We start from the raw sequence: 14,337 nt of genomic DNA, 5'->3' as shown, positions 1-14,337 counted from the left end.
AAAAAACAGAAAGTATGCGCTCACGGGAATAATTTTCATTTTTTACCAGAGAGCGATAAAGTACCAATTCCACTTGCAGTAGATTAATAAACAAATTTTCTAGGACTTCCTAATTTATCAGGATTTTTTGAGTTATATAAGTATTCGAATCCTACAGATTACTACAGACTGTTCTGTTTTTGACAGATTCTGTTTTCTATGTGTTGTTTGCTTATTTTGATGAATCTATGAGTAGTATCGGAGGGTATGAACCATAGAGAAGTTGGAATACAGTAGATATTACACCAATGTGAATTTAGAATGAGTTCACAACAGTACCTAAGTGGTGATTTATTTTCTTATACTAACGGAGCTTACGAGTTTTCTGTTAAGTTTTGTGTTGTGAAGTTTTCAAGTTTTGGGTAAAGATTTGATGGACTATGGAATAAGGAGTGGCAAGAGCCTAAGCTTGGGGATGACCAAGGCACCCGAAGGTAATATTCAAGGACAACCAAAAGCCTAAGCTTGGGGATGCCCCGGAAGGCATCCCCTCTTTCGTCTTCGTTCATCGGTAACTTTACTTGGAGCTATATTTTTATTTACCATATGATATGTGTTTTGCTTGGAGCGTCATCTTATTTTATTTAGTTTTGCTTGATGTTTGAATAAAATACCAACATCTGAAATTCTTAAATGTTAGAGAGTCTTCACATAGTTGCATAATTATTCAACTACTCATTGATCTTCACTTGTATCTTGTGGAGTAGTTTGTCATTTGCTCTAGTGCTTCATTTATATCCTTTTAGAGCACGGTGGTGGTTTTATTTTATAGAAATAGATGAACTCTCATGCGTCACTTATATTATTTTGAGAGTCCTAAACAGCATGGTAATTTGCTTTGGTTATGAATTTAGTCCTAATATGATGGGCATCCAAGAGGGATATAATAAAAACTTTCATATAAAGTGCATTGAATACTATGAGAAGTTTGATACTTGATAATTGTTTTGAGATATGGAGATGGTGATATTAGAGTCATGCTAGTTGAGTAGTTGTGAATTTGAGAAATACTTGTGTTAAAGTTTGTGATTCTCGTAGCATGCACGTATGGTGAACCGTTATGTGATGAAGTCAAAGCATGATTTATTTATTAATTGTCTTCGTTATGAGTGGCGGTCGAGGACGAGCGATGGTCTTTTCCTACCAATCTATCCCCCTAGGAGTAGTACTTTGTTTTGATAACTAATAGAGTTTTGCAATAAGTATGTGAGTTCTTTATGACTAATGTTGAGTCCATGGATTATGGGCACTCTCACCCTTCCACCATTGCTAGCCTCTCTAGTACCGCGCAACTTTCGCCGGTACCATAAACCCACCATATATCTTCCTCAAAACAACCACCATACCTACCTATTATGGCATTTCCATAGCCACTCCGAGATATTGCCATGCAACTTTCCACCGTTCCGTTATTATGACACGCTTTATCATTGTCATATTGCTTTGCATGATCATGTAGTTGACATCGTATTTGTGGCAAAGCCACCGTTCATAATTCTTCCATACATGTCACTCTTGAGTCATTGCACATCCCGGTACACCGTCGGAGGCATTCATATAGAGTCATATCTTGTTCTAAGAATTGAGTTGTAATTCTTGAGTTGTAAGTAAATAAAAGTGTGATGATCTTCATTATTAGAGCATTGTCCCAAGTGAGGAAAGGATGATGGAGACCATGATTCCTCCACAAGTCGGGATGAGACTCCGGACGAAAATAAATAAATAAAAGAGGCCAAAGAAGCCCAAATAAAAAAAGAGGCCATAAAAAAAGAGAAAGGCCCAAATAAAAAAATGAGAGAAAAAGAGAGAAGGGACAATGCTACTATCCTTTTACCACACTTGTGCTTCAAAGTAGCACCATGATCTTCATGATAGAGAGTCTCCTATGTTTTCACTTTCATATACTAGTGGGAATCTTACATTATAGAACTTGGCTTGTATATTCCAATGATGGGCTTCCTCAAAATGCCCTAGGTCTTCGTGAGCAAGCGAGTTGGATGCACACCCACTTAGTTCCTTTTGTTGAGCTTTCATATACTTATAGCTCTAGTGCATCTGTTGCATGGCAATCCCTACTCACTCACATTGATATCTATTAATGGGCATCTCCATAGACCATTTGGAAGAACATGCGGTGCCCCCATGTTTGGTTTTGGTAATTGATGACAATCTCTATGGACTAATGGTTGCCTTGAGTTATATTTGAAGGGTTTTTTTTCCATAGGCTTTTCTTGGAGTACATGTGTTGGTTTCAAGGAGAGTTTGTGTCGACCAAGGTGCTATTCAAGGAATTACCTAAAGATTGGTCTTGTGAGAGGTTGATCAAGACTAAGTCAAAGAGTGAATCAAGTTGACCAACCCACAAAGCGTAGAAGATGTACCGAGAGGGATCAAGTGATCCCATGGTATGGTAAGCATTGTCAATTACGCTTCGTGTACTAACCCATGGTCTTCGTGAGGATTCTTTGTGGGGTTAGGTTGCGGTGTGCAAGTTCAAGTGGAGCATCACGAAGAGATCAAATTCTTGAAGCTTGCCAACCTTTGTGGTGACAATGGACTTGTGAAGATGTGCGGAAGAGTGGCTCACCCATAGTGGAGTATGGGGGAGCAATCAACTAGTCTTCATCAAGTCAACCCAATCAAGAAAGGTGGTCCAACTTCAGGGAGTCAAGATCGTCTTCATCTAGCTCAAGTGGACCATGTGCAAGGCAAAGGTTTGCCCTTGATAGGTTTTCTATTTTACCGGTCTCATGATGGTAGTTGGGGGACTGGGTTATAGGATCGATTGCCGTACTATCAAGGGGGGCTCTCAATGAGTAGCTTGATCGTATCGTTCACTGAGAGCTCAAACCATTGCATCCTTGCATCATCTTTCTTGGTTCTTGTTTGGTTCTCTTTGAGAGTCTTAGAGCTTTTGGTCATCTTGATGGCAAGCTTGAGTTCATCAAAAACAGAGTTCGCTTGCATACTCTATGATGTTTTCGTTGTTGGAGGTTTTGCCGGTTCTTCTTGGTTGGAGGTTTCACTCCTCTATTTGTTGGCATACCTCCCCTGTTTTGATGCTACTCGTCGTCTTGTTTCCAACAAGCTTGAGTTTGCTCAATTCGGAGCTCATATGCAGAAGTTATGGCAGTTCTTGTTCTCTTGAGTGTGGTTTTGTCAGGGTCCGCGTTGGAAAGGTTTGGGTGGATTCATCACGTACACGTCTCCTTCTTTTCCCCTCCTTCTTCCTTGGAGCTTCCTTCGTTTTCTTGCCTCCCTTGTGTTGCTGCCGTTGTTGGTTGCGGTAGTACTGCTCCCAGGAAAGCGGTAGTACCGTAGGCATCAGCGGTAGTACCGTGCAGTGGCACGGTAGTACCGCAGGTGCCCACGGTAGTACCGCTCCCCTGGAGCCACACTACCGCTGCCCACCAGGCTAGTGCCGCCCCTTTGCGGTAGTAGGAGCGGATGTAATTTTTTACATCCGCACCTACCGCGGTAGTACCGCTTTCGCCGTGCGGTAGTACCGCGCTATGCGGTCACGCAGTAGTACCGCCCCTCGGCAGTACTACTGTGTCGGGTTTTTTCTACTTCCGTTTCTTTGCGGAAGTAGGCACGGAAGTTTCCCTTTTCCCCTGGCTGGGACTTTTGCCTCGCGGTAGTACCGCATGGGGGGCGCGGTAGTACCGCGCGTGCGGAAGTTTCGCCCCCAGCTCCTGTGCGTCTGTTTTATCGGTTTTGTGCTGGGGTTGCGGCAGTACCGTGGGTCGGTACGGTAGTACCGCACAGCTGTGCGGTAGTACCGCTTGGATGCAAGCAGTAGTACCACGCGGCCTTGCGGTAGTACCGCTGGCCAGGCGCGGTAGTACCGCTGGCCGCGGGCTGGTTGGTGGGTAACGGTTGGATTTTTCCCCACCTATAAAAGGGGGTCTTCTTCCCCATTGAACCTTATCCTTTTGAGCTCGTGTTCTTCCCCCATTGTTGACCTTCTTCGAGCTTGCTAACTCTCAATCCCTCCATGGTTTCTTGCTAGTTTTTGAGGGAAAAGAGAGAGGAGATCTAGATCCACATTTCCACCAATCACTTTCTCCTCTATGTGAGGGGAACCCCTTGGATCTAGATCTTGGAGTTCTTGGTGTTCTCCTTCTTGTTCTTCCTCTCATTTTCCTCCCTAGCATTAGTTGCTTCGGTGGGATTTGAGAGAGAAGGACTTGGGCACTCCGTGTGCCCTTGCCATTGCATTTGGTGCATCGGTTTGAGTTCTCCACGGTGATACGTGGAAGTTACAAGTTGAGAAGCTTATTACTCTTGGGTGCTTGGTACCCTTGAGCTTGTTCCTCTTGGGTGCTTGGGCACCCTAGACGGTTGTTGGTGTTCGGAGCTCAATCATTGTGGTGTAAAGCTCCGGGCAAGCGTCGGGGTCTCCAATTAGGTTGTGGAGATCGCCCCGAGCAATTTTACGGGTTTCGGTGACCGCCCCCAAGGGTTGCCAAAGTGTACGGGTTCGGTGACCGCCCCCAAGGGTTGCCATTTGTACGGGTTCGGTGACCGCCCTCAAGGGTCCCTTAGTGGAATCACGGCATCTTGCATTGTGCGAGGGCGTGAGGAGATTACGGTGGCCCTAGTGGCTTCTTGGGGAGCATTGTGCCTCCACACCGCTCCAAACGGACATTAGCATCCGCAAGGGTGTGAACTTCGGGATACATCGTCGTCTCCGCGTGCCTCGGTTATCTCTTACCCGAGCCCTTTACTTATGCACTTTACTTTGTGATAGCCATATTGTTTCTTGTCATATATCTTGCTATCACCTAAGTAGTTTATCTTGCTTAGCATAAGTTGTTGGTGCACATAGGTGAGCCTAGTTGTTTTAGGTTTTGTGCTTGACAAATTAACCTTTAGGTTTATTCCGCATTTGTTCAAGCCTAAACCGTAATTATTTTAAAGTGCCTATTCACCCCCCCTCTAGGCGACATCCACGATCTTTCACCGTTGATACGCCTAGTTGATGTGAGACTATCTTCTCCCTTTTTGTCTTCTCCACAACCACCATTCTATTCCACATATAGTGCTATGTCCATGGCTCACGCTCATGTATTGTGTGAAAATTGAAAAAGTTTGAGAACACCAAAAGTATGAAATAATTGCTTGGCTTGTCATTGGGGTTGTGCGTGCTTTAAATATTTTGTGTGGTGAAGATAGAGCATAGCCAGACTATATGATTTTGTAGGGATAGCTTTCTTTGGCCATGCTATTTTGAGAAGACATTATTACTTGGTTAGTATGCTTGAAGTATTATTATTTTTATGTCAATATTAAACTTTTGTCTTGAATCTTATGGATCTGAACATTCATGCCAAAATGAAGAGAATTACTTAGAGAAATATGTTAGGTAGCATCCAACATTAATTTTTTTGTTTTTATCATTTACCTACTCGAGGACGAGCAGGAATTAAGCTTGGGGATGCTGATACGTCTCCAACGTATCTATAATTTTTGATTGTTCCATGCTATCATATTATCAACCTTGGATGTTTTATATGCATTTATATGCTATTTTATATGGTTTTTGGGACTAACCATTTAACCTAGAGCCTAGTGTCAGTTTCTGTTTTTTCCTTGTTTTAGAGTATCGCAGAAAAGGAAAATCAAACGGAGTCCAATTGACCTGAAACTTCACGGAACTTATTTTTGGACCAGAAGAAGCCCACGGAGTATCGGAGATGGACCAGAAGAGTCCCGGGCTGCCCACGAGGGTGGGGGGAGCGCCCACCCCCTGGGCGCGCGCCCTGCCTCATGGACAGCCCGGAGGTCCACCGACGTACTTCTTCCTCCCATATATACCCATGTACCCTAAAAACTTCGGGGAGCAGAATAGATCGGGAGTTCCGCCGCCAGAAGCCTCCGTAGCCACCGAAAACTAATCTAGACCCATTCCGGCACCCTGCCGGAGGGGGAAATCCCTCTCCGGTGGCCATCTTCATCATCCCGATGCTCTCCATGACGAGGAGGGAGTAGTTCTCCCTCAGGGCTGAGGGTATGTACCAGTAGCTATGTGTTTGATCTCTCTTTCTCTCTCTCGTGTTCTTGAGGTGATACGATCTTGATGTATCGTGAGCTTTGCTATTATAGTTGGTGTTGAGGCATATCTCTCTCGAGGTAGTTTTGGTGATTGATGACAACATGTTTGCGGACTAATCATGTCCTTTGAGTAGTTCACAGATTCATCCTTGGCACGAGACATTTTCTTCCCTTCGGAGTGTCATTCAAGACGGTGTAGCTCTTTCGCTTCTCTTTTGGTGGACTAGTTTCGTAGAGTGCACCGTACTATCAAGAGGGGGTCCGCTGGGGTATTGCATGGGTGGAATCGACACGTACACGTCAGCTTCTCACCCTCCAAGCTCTTCCACTTCATTGGAGAGATCTCCTCTCTCTTCTATGTCCTGTCTAGCTAGGTTCCAGCGGTAGTACCACGCAACCCAGCGGTAGTACTGTTGAGGAGTCAGAAGCGGCAGTACCGCTCCGCAGCGGTAGTACCGCCCATGACTCCACATCAGTACTACCGCTGGCCTGCCTGGCACCACCGCCTCGTCCTCAGCCTCGATGGAGAGATCCTCTCTCTCTCTTTTGTGTCCCAGCGGTAGTACCGCACTACCAGCAGTAGTACCGCCGAAGGGTCACAAGCGGCAGTATCGCTCCGCAGCGGTAGTACCGCTTGTGACCCCGCTGCTGTACTACCGCGGGGCTGTCTGGCTCCTACCGCCTCGACTCGAGGGCTCTTTTTCTTGTGTCGGGTTTTGCGGCACTAGTTGCGGTTGTAGGGACGGTAGTACCATTTCAGAGCGGTAGTACCGCCCTTACCACCGCGGTAGTACCACGCTGGGTCCAAATCCCTGTTGCTCTTCTCTGAGCAGCAGTACCACTCGCTGGAGCGGCAGTACCGCTGGCTTAGCTGTAGTACCGGCCCCGTTAGCGGTACTACCGCCCTGTGCGGGGCTGGTTGGTGGGGCAACGGTTGGATTGTTGCCCCCACTATAAAAGAGGGTCCCCTTCTTCTCCTTTGACCTACCTCTTCCCCCAAGCTCCATTAATGCTCAAGCTCCATTAAATGCTCCAAGCTCCATTTTCGCCCGATCTATCTCTCTAGCCAATCAAACTTGTTGATTTGCTCGGGAGTGGTTGAGAAGGCCCCGATCTACACTTCCACCAAGGGATTTTCGATTCCCCCACTCATCCCTAGAGGATCTTGTTATTCTTGGGTGTTTGAGCACCCTAGACGGTTGAGGTCACCATGGAGCCATAGTCCATTGTGGTGAAGCTTCGTGGTTGTGTTGGGAGCCTCCGATTAAGTTGTGGAGATTGCCCCAACCTTGTTTGTAAAGGTTCGGTTGCCGCCTTCAAGGGCACCAATAGTGGAATCACGACATCTCGCATTGTGTGAGGGCGTGAGGAGAATACGGTGGCCCTAGTGGCTTCTTGGGGAGCATTGTGCCTCCACACCGCTCTAACGGAGACGTACTTCCCCTCAAAAGGAAGGAACTTTGGTAACACATCCTCGTCTTCACCGGATCCACTCTTGGTTATCTCTTACCTTTACTTGTGCAAACTCTTTAGTGTTACTTCTCTTGCTTGCTTGTATGCTTGTTGTTATTGCATCATATAGGTTGCTCACCTAGTTGCACATCTAGACAACCTACTTTGATGCAAAGTTTAATTTGGTAAAGAAAAGTTAAAAATTGGTAGTTGCCTATTCACCCCCTCTAGTCAACCATATCGATCCTTTCAATTGGTATCAGAGCCTCTCTCTTATTAAGGACTTTACCGTCCAAAGAGTATGGTTGATACCGTAGACGATGTGGAGGAACACTCCGGTGTGAATCCGACCTCGTCTACGGGCGATGGGGGAACCTCGGTCTCTCATGAGGAGTTCAATGTGGCCTTGGAGACATTGAAAACCTCCATGAAGACCGAGGTTGAAAGCATGTTTACTAGATTTCTTTAGGGGCTTAAACTATCCACCGCACCGTTGAAAGTGGGTGACCCCATCGACAAGGTGACGGATGCTATCCCCGACAAGGGGGAAGCTAGTAGTGAAAAGGCTCCTTCTTCTAGTGGTAAAAATGGCACCGACATCTTTGCTCATGTGGAACCACCACTTGTTTATGGTGGACCGGTTCCTTCTACTCATTTGAATCATGTCGGTCCTCCCCCTAAGATTGTGAAAAATGAGGACTTTGATTCTTGGGTTTACCGCTTTAAACGTCATTTAAATCATGTGAACACTAACCTTTGGAGAATCATTGAAGAAGGTTTCTATCCGCATGATCCAAGCAACTTCACTCCTTGAGAACCCGCAGATAATCAATTCAATGAGAATGCTCTCTTCATCATTCAAGATGCAATTCTACCGGAAGACCTACCTCATCTTCGTCCCTTTGCCTTGGCCAAAGATGCATGGCATTGTGTTGTCTCTCTCTACCGGGGAAGCGCAAGCATTCAATGCTCCAACTATGAAGTGGTGCAAGATGAGGCCGATGAGTTTGCAATGAAAGAAGATGAAGAACCTCGTGAGCTTTATCGGAGAGTAACCAAACTCGCGGTCTCACTACGAGATCACGGGAGCAAGGACACGGATGACAATTGGATCAAGCGCAAATTCCTCAAGGCAATGATGCCCTACCACAAGGCCATGTCCTCCTTCTTTCGTCAAAGACCGGACTTCCACACTTTGACCTCAAGCGAAGTGTTGGATGAGTTTGTGGCCATGAACATTTTGGACAAGACCGCCGACAATGCGGTGCTCCATTCTCAAAGGGAAAAGAATCCTAACCTTGCATTGAAGGCCAAGCTCACCGTTGAAGAAGAAGAAGAGTAAGAAGAGGAGAGCAACCCCGAAGATACGAAGTATGCGTATCATGAACACATGGCACTTGCTTCAAGGCAATTTTGGAGCAAGAAAAACTCGAGGCCAAACTTTAGCAAAAACAACTCAAGTGGCACGAAGAGCAAGCAACGCGTAAGGACTTGCTACAATTGTGGCAACGTGAGTCATTTTGTTGCGGAGTGCCCGTATGAGAAGAGGGAAGACAATGGTGGCAAGCTCATCCGAAAGGACAAGGCCAAGTCGTTTCCCAACAGGAGCAACTTCACCAAGAAGACTCCTCCCAAGGCATTGGTGGTACAAGAAGAGTACAATGAGGATGATGACGATGATGAAAGTGATGAGTCGGTTGCCATGGCCTCCGTTGCCATTGCGATGACTCCACGTGTGTCTCTCTTCGACTCACCCAATGAGAGCATCACCGCCAAGTGCCTCATGGCTAAAGCCACCAACAAGGTAGCCCCCAACATCAAAACTACCATCATTAATCATCCTTCTCCGACGGATAGCATTAATCAACTTGAGGGAGCTAATGTGGAGGCTAATGAGTTTGAGGCCTTTATGGGCAAACTCAAGGGAAAATCCAAGAAGCACTTTGTTGCTCTCTTGGAACAACTTGGTGAAGCTAATGACATGATCGAGGATCACGAAAACACCATCACTAAGATGGAAGGGCATAGTCTTGACTATGCCGATGAGATTTCGGATCTTTCCAATGCTCTTGTGGAAGAGTGTGGTCTTCGTTTGGCTCTTGAGGAGTCACACAACGTTGATCGTGCTAAGTTAAAGAAAGATTATGATCATGTCCTCATTGTTTCTCATGTGCTAAACTCCGAGAAGGCCGAACTTGAGGTTGATCTTGCTAGACTCAAAGAGGAGTTTGATCTACTTGACAAGGCTCACAAGGTCTTGAAGGGTGCTCATGCTAGCCTCAAAGAGTCTCATGATCAACTTCAAGTAAAGCTAACCAAGGAAAAAGCCACTTTCCCTCGTATGATGTTAATTGATAATGCAAATGCTACTAACCCGTGTTGTGAGCATGTGCGTCTCGTTGAGGAGAACGCTAAGCTAAAGGGGCAACTTGAGAAAGGTCTTGCGACTTGCATACAAGGCAAGAAGAACCTCAATGATCTCTTGATCAACCAAAAGGGAGTTGTGGCCAAGGAAGGGGTTGGGTACGTGCCCGACTCCAAGAACAAGAAGAAGGATGACAAGACCAAACGACCTCCTCCTATCATGCAAACCTTTGTGAAGGAGGGAGAAAGTGCCTCAGAGGAGAAGAAGAAGAACAATGCGAAGGGTGGCATTGTCAAAAGGGGCGATGTTACTCCTCGCATCAAAGCCGGCGACTTTAATCCTTCTTATGTGTTATGCCGTGCTAGTGATGGGCATGTCTATGCCAAATTCGTTGGTTCTCTTCATGAATACATTGAATGGTATATTTGGGTTCCAAAGACCCTTGTTACTAACATCAAAGGACCCATTACAAAATGGGTACCTAAAACCAAGCATTAATCTCTTGTAGGTGTTTGCTTCTGGTGGGGGATCATGGTTGCTCGATAGCGGAGCTACAAATCATATGACCGGAAGCAAGGACTTGGTGGTGGACGTGCACAAGATTCCATCTATGCCCACCAATGTCGAGTGGGGTGACGCCTCATCCTCCAAGGTATTGGGACTTGGCAAGGTGGTCATCTCTCATGATCTCACGATCGAGAAGGTCATGCTTGTTGAGTCCCTTGCATACAATTTACTTTCCGTTTGTCAACTTGCAATCATGGGTTTTGCCACTTTCTTTGATATCGATACTGTGGCCCTCTTGTGGAGCAAGACTCTTAAAGTATCCTTTGTTGGGCATGTCAAGAACGGTCTATATGTGATTAACTTTTCGGAGCGACCCACTAAGACCGCGACATGCCTAATGGCTAAAGTTGATGTGGGATGGCTTTGGCATCGCCGTTTAGCCCATGTCAATATGAGATCTTTGCAAAGTCTCCTCAAGGGGGACCATGTCCGTGGACTAACGAATGTTAGTTTTGCTAAAGATCGTGCTTGCAGTGCTTGTATCGAAGGAAAGCTACATGATAAGGCTCACCCTCCCACGACTATCATTTACTCAAAGAAGCCTTTGGAGCTCCTTCACATGGATCTCTTTGGGCCTCCATCCTTTGATAGTCTTGGGGGTAGAAAGTATTGCTTGGTGATTGTGGATGACTACTCAAGATACACTTGGGTGTATTTCTTCAAGAGGAAGAGCGAGACCCAACAAACCATCATTGACTTTGCAAATGAAGCACAACGTCAACACAATGCAAAGATCTTGACAATAAGAAGTGACAACGGCACCGAGTTCAAGAACTACACCTTGGATGAGTTTCTTAGTGATGAGGGGATCAAGCATCAATACTCCGCACCTTACACCCCTCAACAAAATGGTGTTGCGGAGAGGAAGAACCGGACATTGATGGATGCAGCAAGGACCATGATGGCGGAGTTCAAGTCTCCGTACAACTTTTGGGCCGAAGCTATCAACACCGCGTGTCATGCATCCAATCGGCTCTACCTCCGCAAGGTCTTGAACAAGAATCCATATGAGATACTCACTGGTAACAAGCCCAACCTCAAGTACTTCCGGGTGTTCGGGTGTAAGTGTTTCATTCTCAAGAAAGGTGTTCGGTTGTCTAAATTTGAGGCTAGAGCTTATGAGGGCATATTTGTTGGTTATGCTACAAACTCTCATGCTTATCGTGTCCTCAATAAATCCACGGGACTTATTGAGGAGACGTGTAACGTGGAGTTTGATGAGAATAATGGCTCCCAAGTGGAGCAAAGTGGCACTTGTGGTGTAGGTGATGAAATTCCTCCCCAAGCCATAAAAAGAATGGGTGTTGGCTTTATCCTACCCATTGAGGAACCCCTTGTGGCCTAAGGAGAAGGACAAAGCTCCACTAAAGCGGAGCCATCACCAACCCAAGGCCCACACGCTTCCGAAGAACAACATGAAGGCCCTCATCCTCAATAACATGACCAAGGGCAAGATCACGCTCAAGACGGTGTTGACACATCAAGTGATGCCCAAGGTCAAGTTCTCTCCTCTGAGCAAGTTCAAGAACAAGAACAAGCTCAAGACGATGCTCAAGATGATCAAGTGACCACTCCTCGTCTCACCCCCGAGGAGGAATTAGAGCGTCGTGCCGCCAAGGTTGCTTCCAAGCTCTCCACCAAGGATCATCTCATGGCGAATGTGCTTGGAAGATTAAGAAAGGGGGTAAGCACTCGTAGACAATTAGCAAATTATTGTGAGCATCACGCGTTTGTCTCTTGTGTGGAACCCCACAAGGTCTATGAGGTGCTAGAAGATCCGGATTGGCTCAATGCCATGCATGAAGAACTCAACAACTTCGAGCGCAAAAAAGTGTGGAGATTGGTGCCAAGACCGACGGGGAATCACAATGTCATTGGAACCAAGTGGATATTTAAGAACAAGCAAGAAGCCCATGGGATTATCATTCGCAACAAGGCTCGTTTGGTATCACAAGGCTACTCCCAAGTCGAGGGTATCGACTACGATGAAACCTTTGCTCCCGTTGCTCGTCTTGAATCTATTCGCATGTTGATTGCTTATGCTTCTCATCATAACTTTAAGTTACAACAAATGGATGTGAAGAGTGCTTTTCTTAATGGTCCCATTAATGAATTGGTTTATGTCAAGCAACCCCCCGGGTTCGAGGATCCCTACTTTCCCGATCATGTGTATCAACTCGATAAGGCACTCTATGGCCTTAAACAAGCCCCACGTGCGTGGTATGACCACCTTACTGAGTTGTTACAAGACCGTGGTTTTGAAGTTGGGCTAATCGACCCCACTCTTTTTACTAAGAAGGTCAAAGGGGAGTTGTTTGTGTGCCAATTATATGTTGATGATATCATCTTTGGTTCCCATAACAAAGCTTTCAATGAGGAATTTGCCGCCCTCATGACCTCAAAGTTCGAGATGTCTTCCATGGGAGAGTTGAAGTTCTTTCTAGGGTTCGAAGTGAAGCAAAGAAGAGAAGGAACCTTCATCAACCAATCGAGATACACTCAAGACATGCTCAAGAGATTCAAGCTAAGTGACGCCAAGCCGGCTTCCACTCCAATGCCCACCAAGTGCCAACTTGACATAGATCCCAATGGTAAAGTGGTGGATCAAAAGGTATATCGCTCCATGATTGGATCCTTGCTTTACCTTTGTGCATCTAGACCAGATATCATGTTGAGTGTGGGAATTTGTGCACGGTTTCAAGCCGCACCTAAGGAAAGTCATTATGTGGCGGTCAAACGAATCTTTCGATATTTGGCTCATACCCCAAACTTTGGCTTATGGTACCCAAGAGGATCAAACTTCAAGCTTGTAGGGTACTCAGATTCCGATTGGGCGGGAGACAAAGTGGATAGGAAGTCCACTTCCGGAGGGTGCCAATTCCTTGGTTGCTCTTTGGTAAGTTGGTCTTCCAAGAAGCAAAGTTGTGTGTCTCTCTCGTCCACCGAGGCGGAGTATGTAGCAGCCGGTAGTTGTTGTGCACAGCTCCTATGGATGAGACAAACTTTAAAGGATTACGGTGTCACTTGTGACAAAGTGCCTCTTTGGTGTGACAATGAAAGTGCCATCAAGATCTCTCTCAACCCGGTACAACACTTCAAGACAAAGCATATTGAGATTCGGTATCACTTCATCTGGGATCACATTAGGCGAGGAGAGATCGAGCTCAACTATGTCAACACTCATGACAACCTTGCAGATATTTTCACGAAGCCCTTGGATGAAGCAAGATTTCGCGAGTTAAGGCATGAGCTAAATATCATTGATTCGAGCAATGTGGCTTGAACCCTTGCACACTCCACCATGCTCAATTTGTTGTCTAGTTTAGGTGTAGGCATGGACATAGGGGGAGTGTTGTTCTCTCAATGAACTCTTCCTCCCCCCATTATGCATAAATTAATCAAGTCTTTCACTTTAGCCATTGTTGATGGTACTTGTGTTTCAAAGACGAGTTTTGGTCATGGGCCCAAGGTTAAAATCTTCACGGCGCCATACCTCTTGACTCAAACATAGGTGGCCTCGGCCACCGCCCTCTCTTGAAGAGGTGTGTCTTGGTCGTTTGCTGGTGTGCTCTCTTTTCTTGCCGTTTTGTTTTTCCTTTGAGCAAAAGCCATGTTGTTTGGTTGCCGTGGCGTGCTGGGCGGTACTACTGCTGGTGGTGCGCGGTACTACCACTCATAAGCGGTACTATCGCCCCCCAGCGCGGTACTACAGCTGAGGGACGGGACCAGGGGGTTATATCGGGGCAGGGGGAGGTTTCTTCTCCCCCATACCCATTCGCTTCGCCCCCTCTTTCCTCTTCCTCTCTCCAGTCTCAACTTGCCATGGGAGGGCTCCGGCGGATCTCCGTCTCCGGGGC

Source organism: Triticum aestivum, chromosome 5A, assembly GCF_018294505.1.
Source record: "Triticum aestivum cultivar Chinese Spring chromosome 5A, IWGSC CS RefSeq v2.1, whole genome shotgun sequence".
Taxonomy (NCBI): domain Eukaryota; kingdom Viridiplantae; phylum Streptophyta; class Magnoliopsida; order Poales; family Poaceae; genus Triticum; species Triticum aestivum.
The sequence above is the reverse complement of the archived record's forward strand: the minus strand, read 5'-3'. Positions refer to the sequence as shown.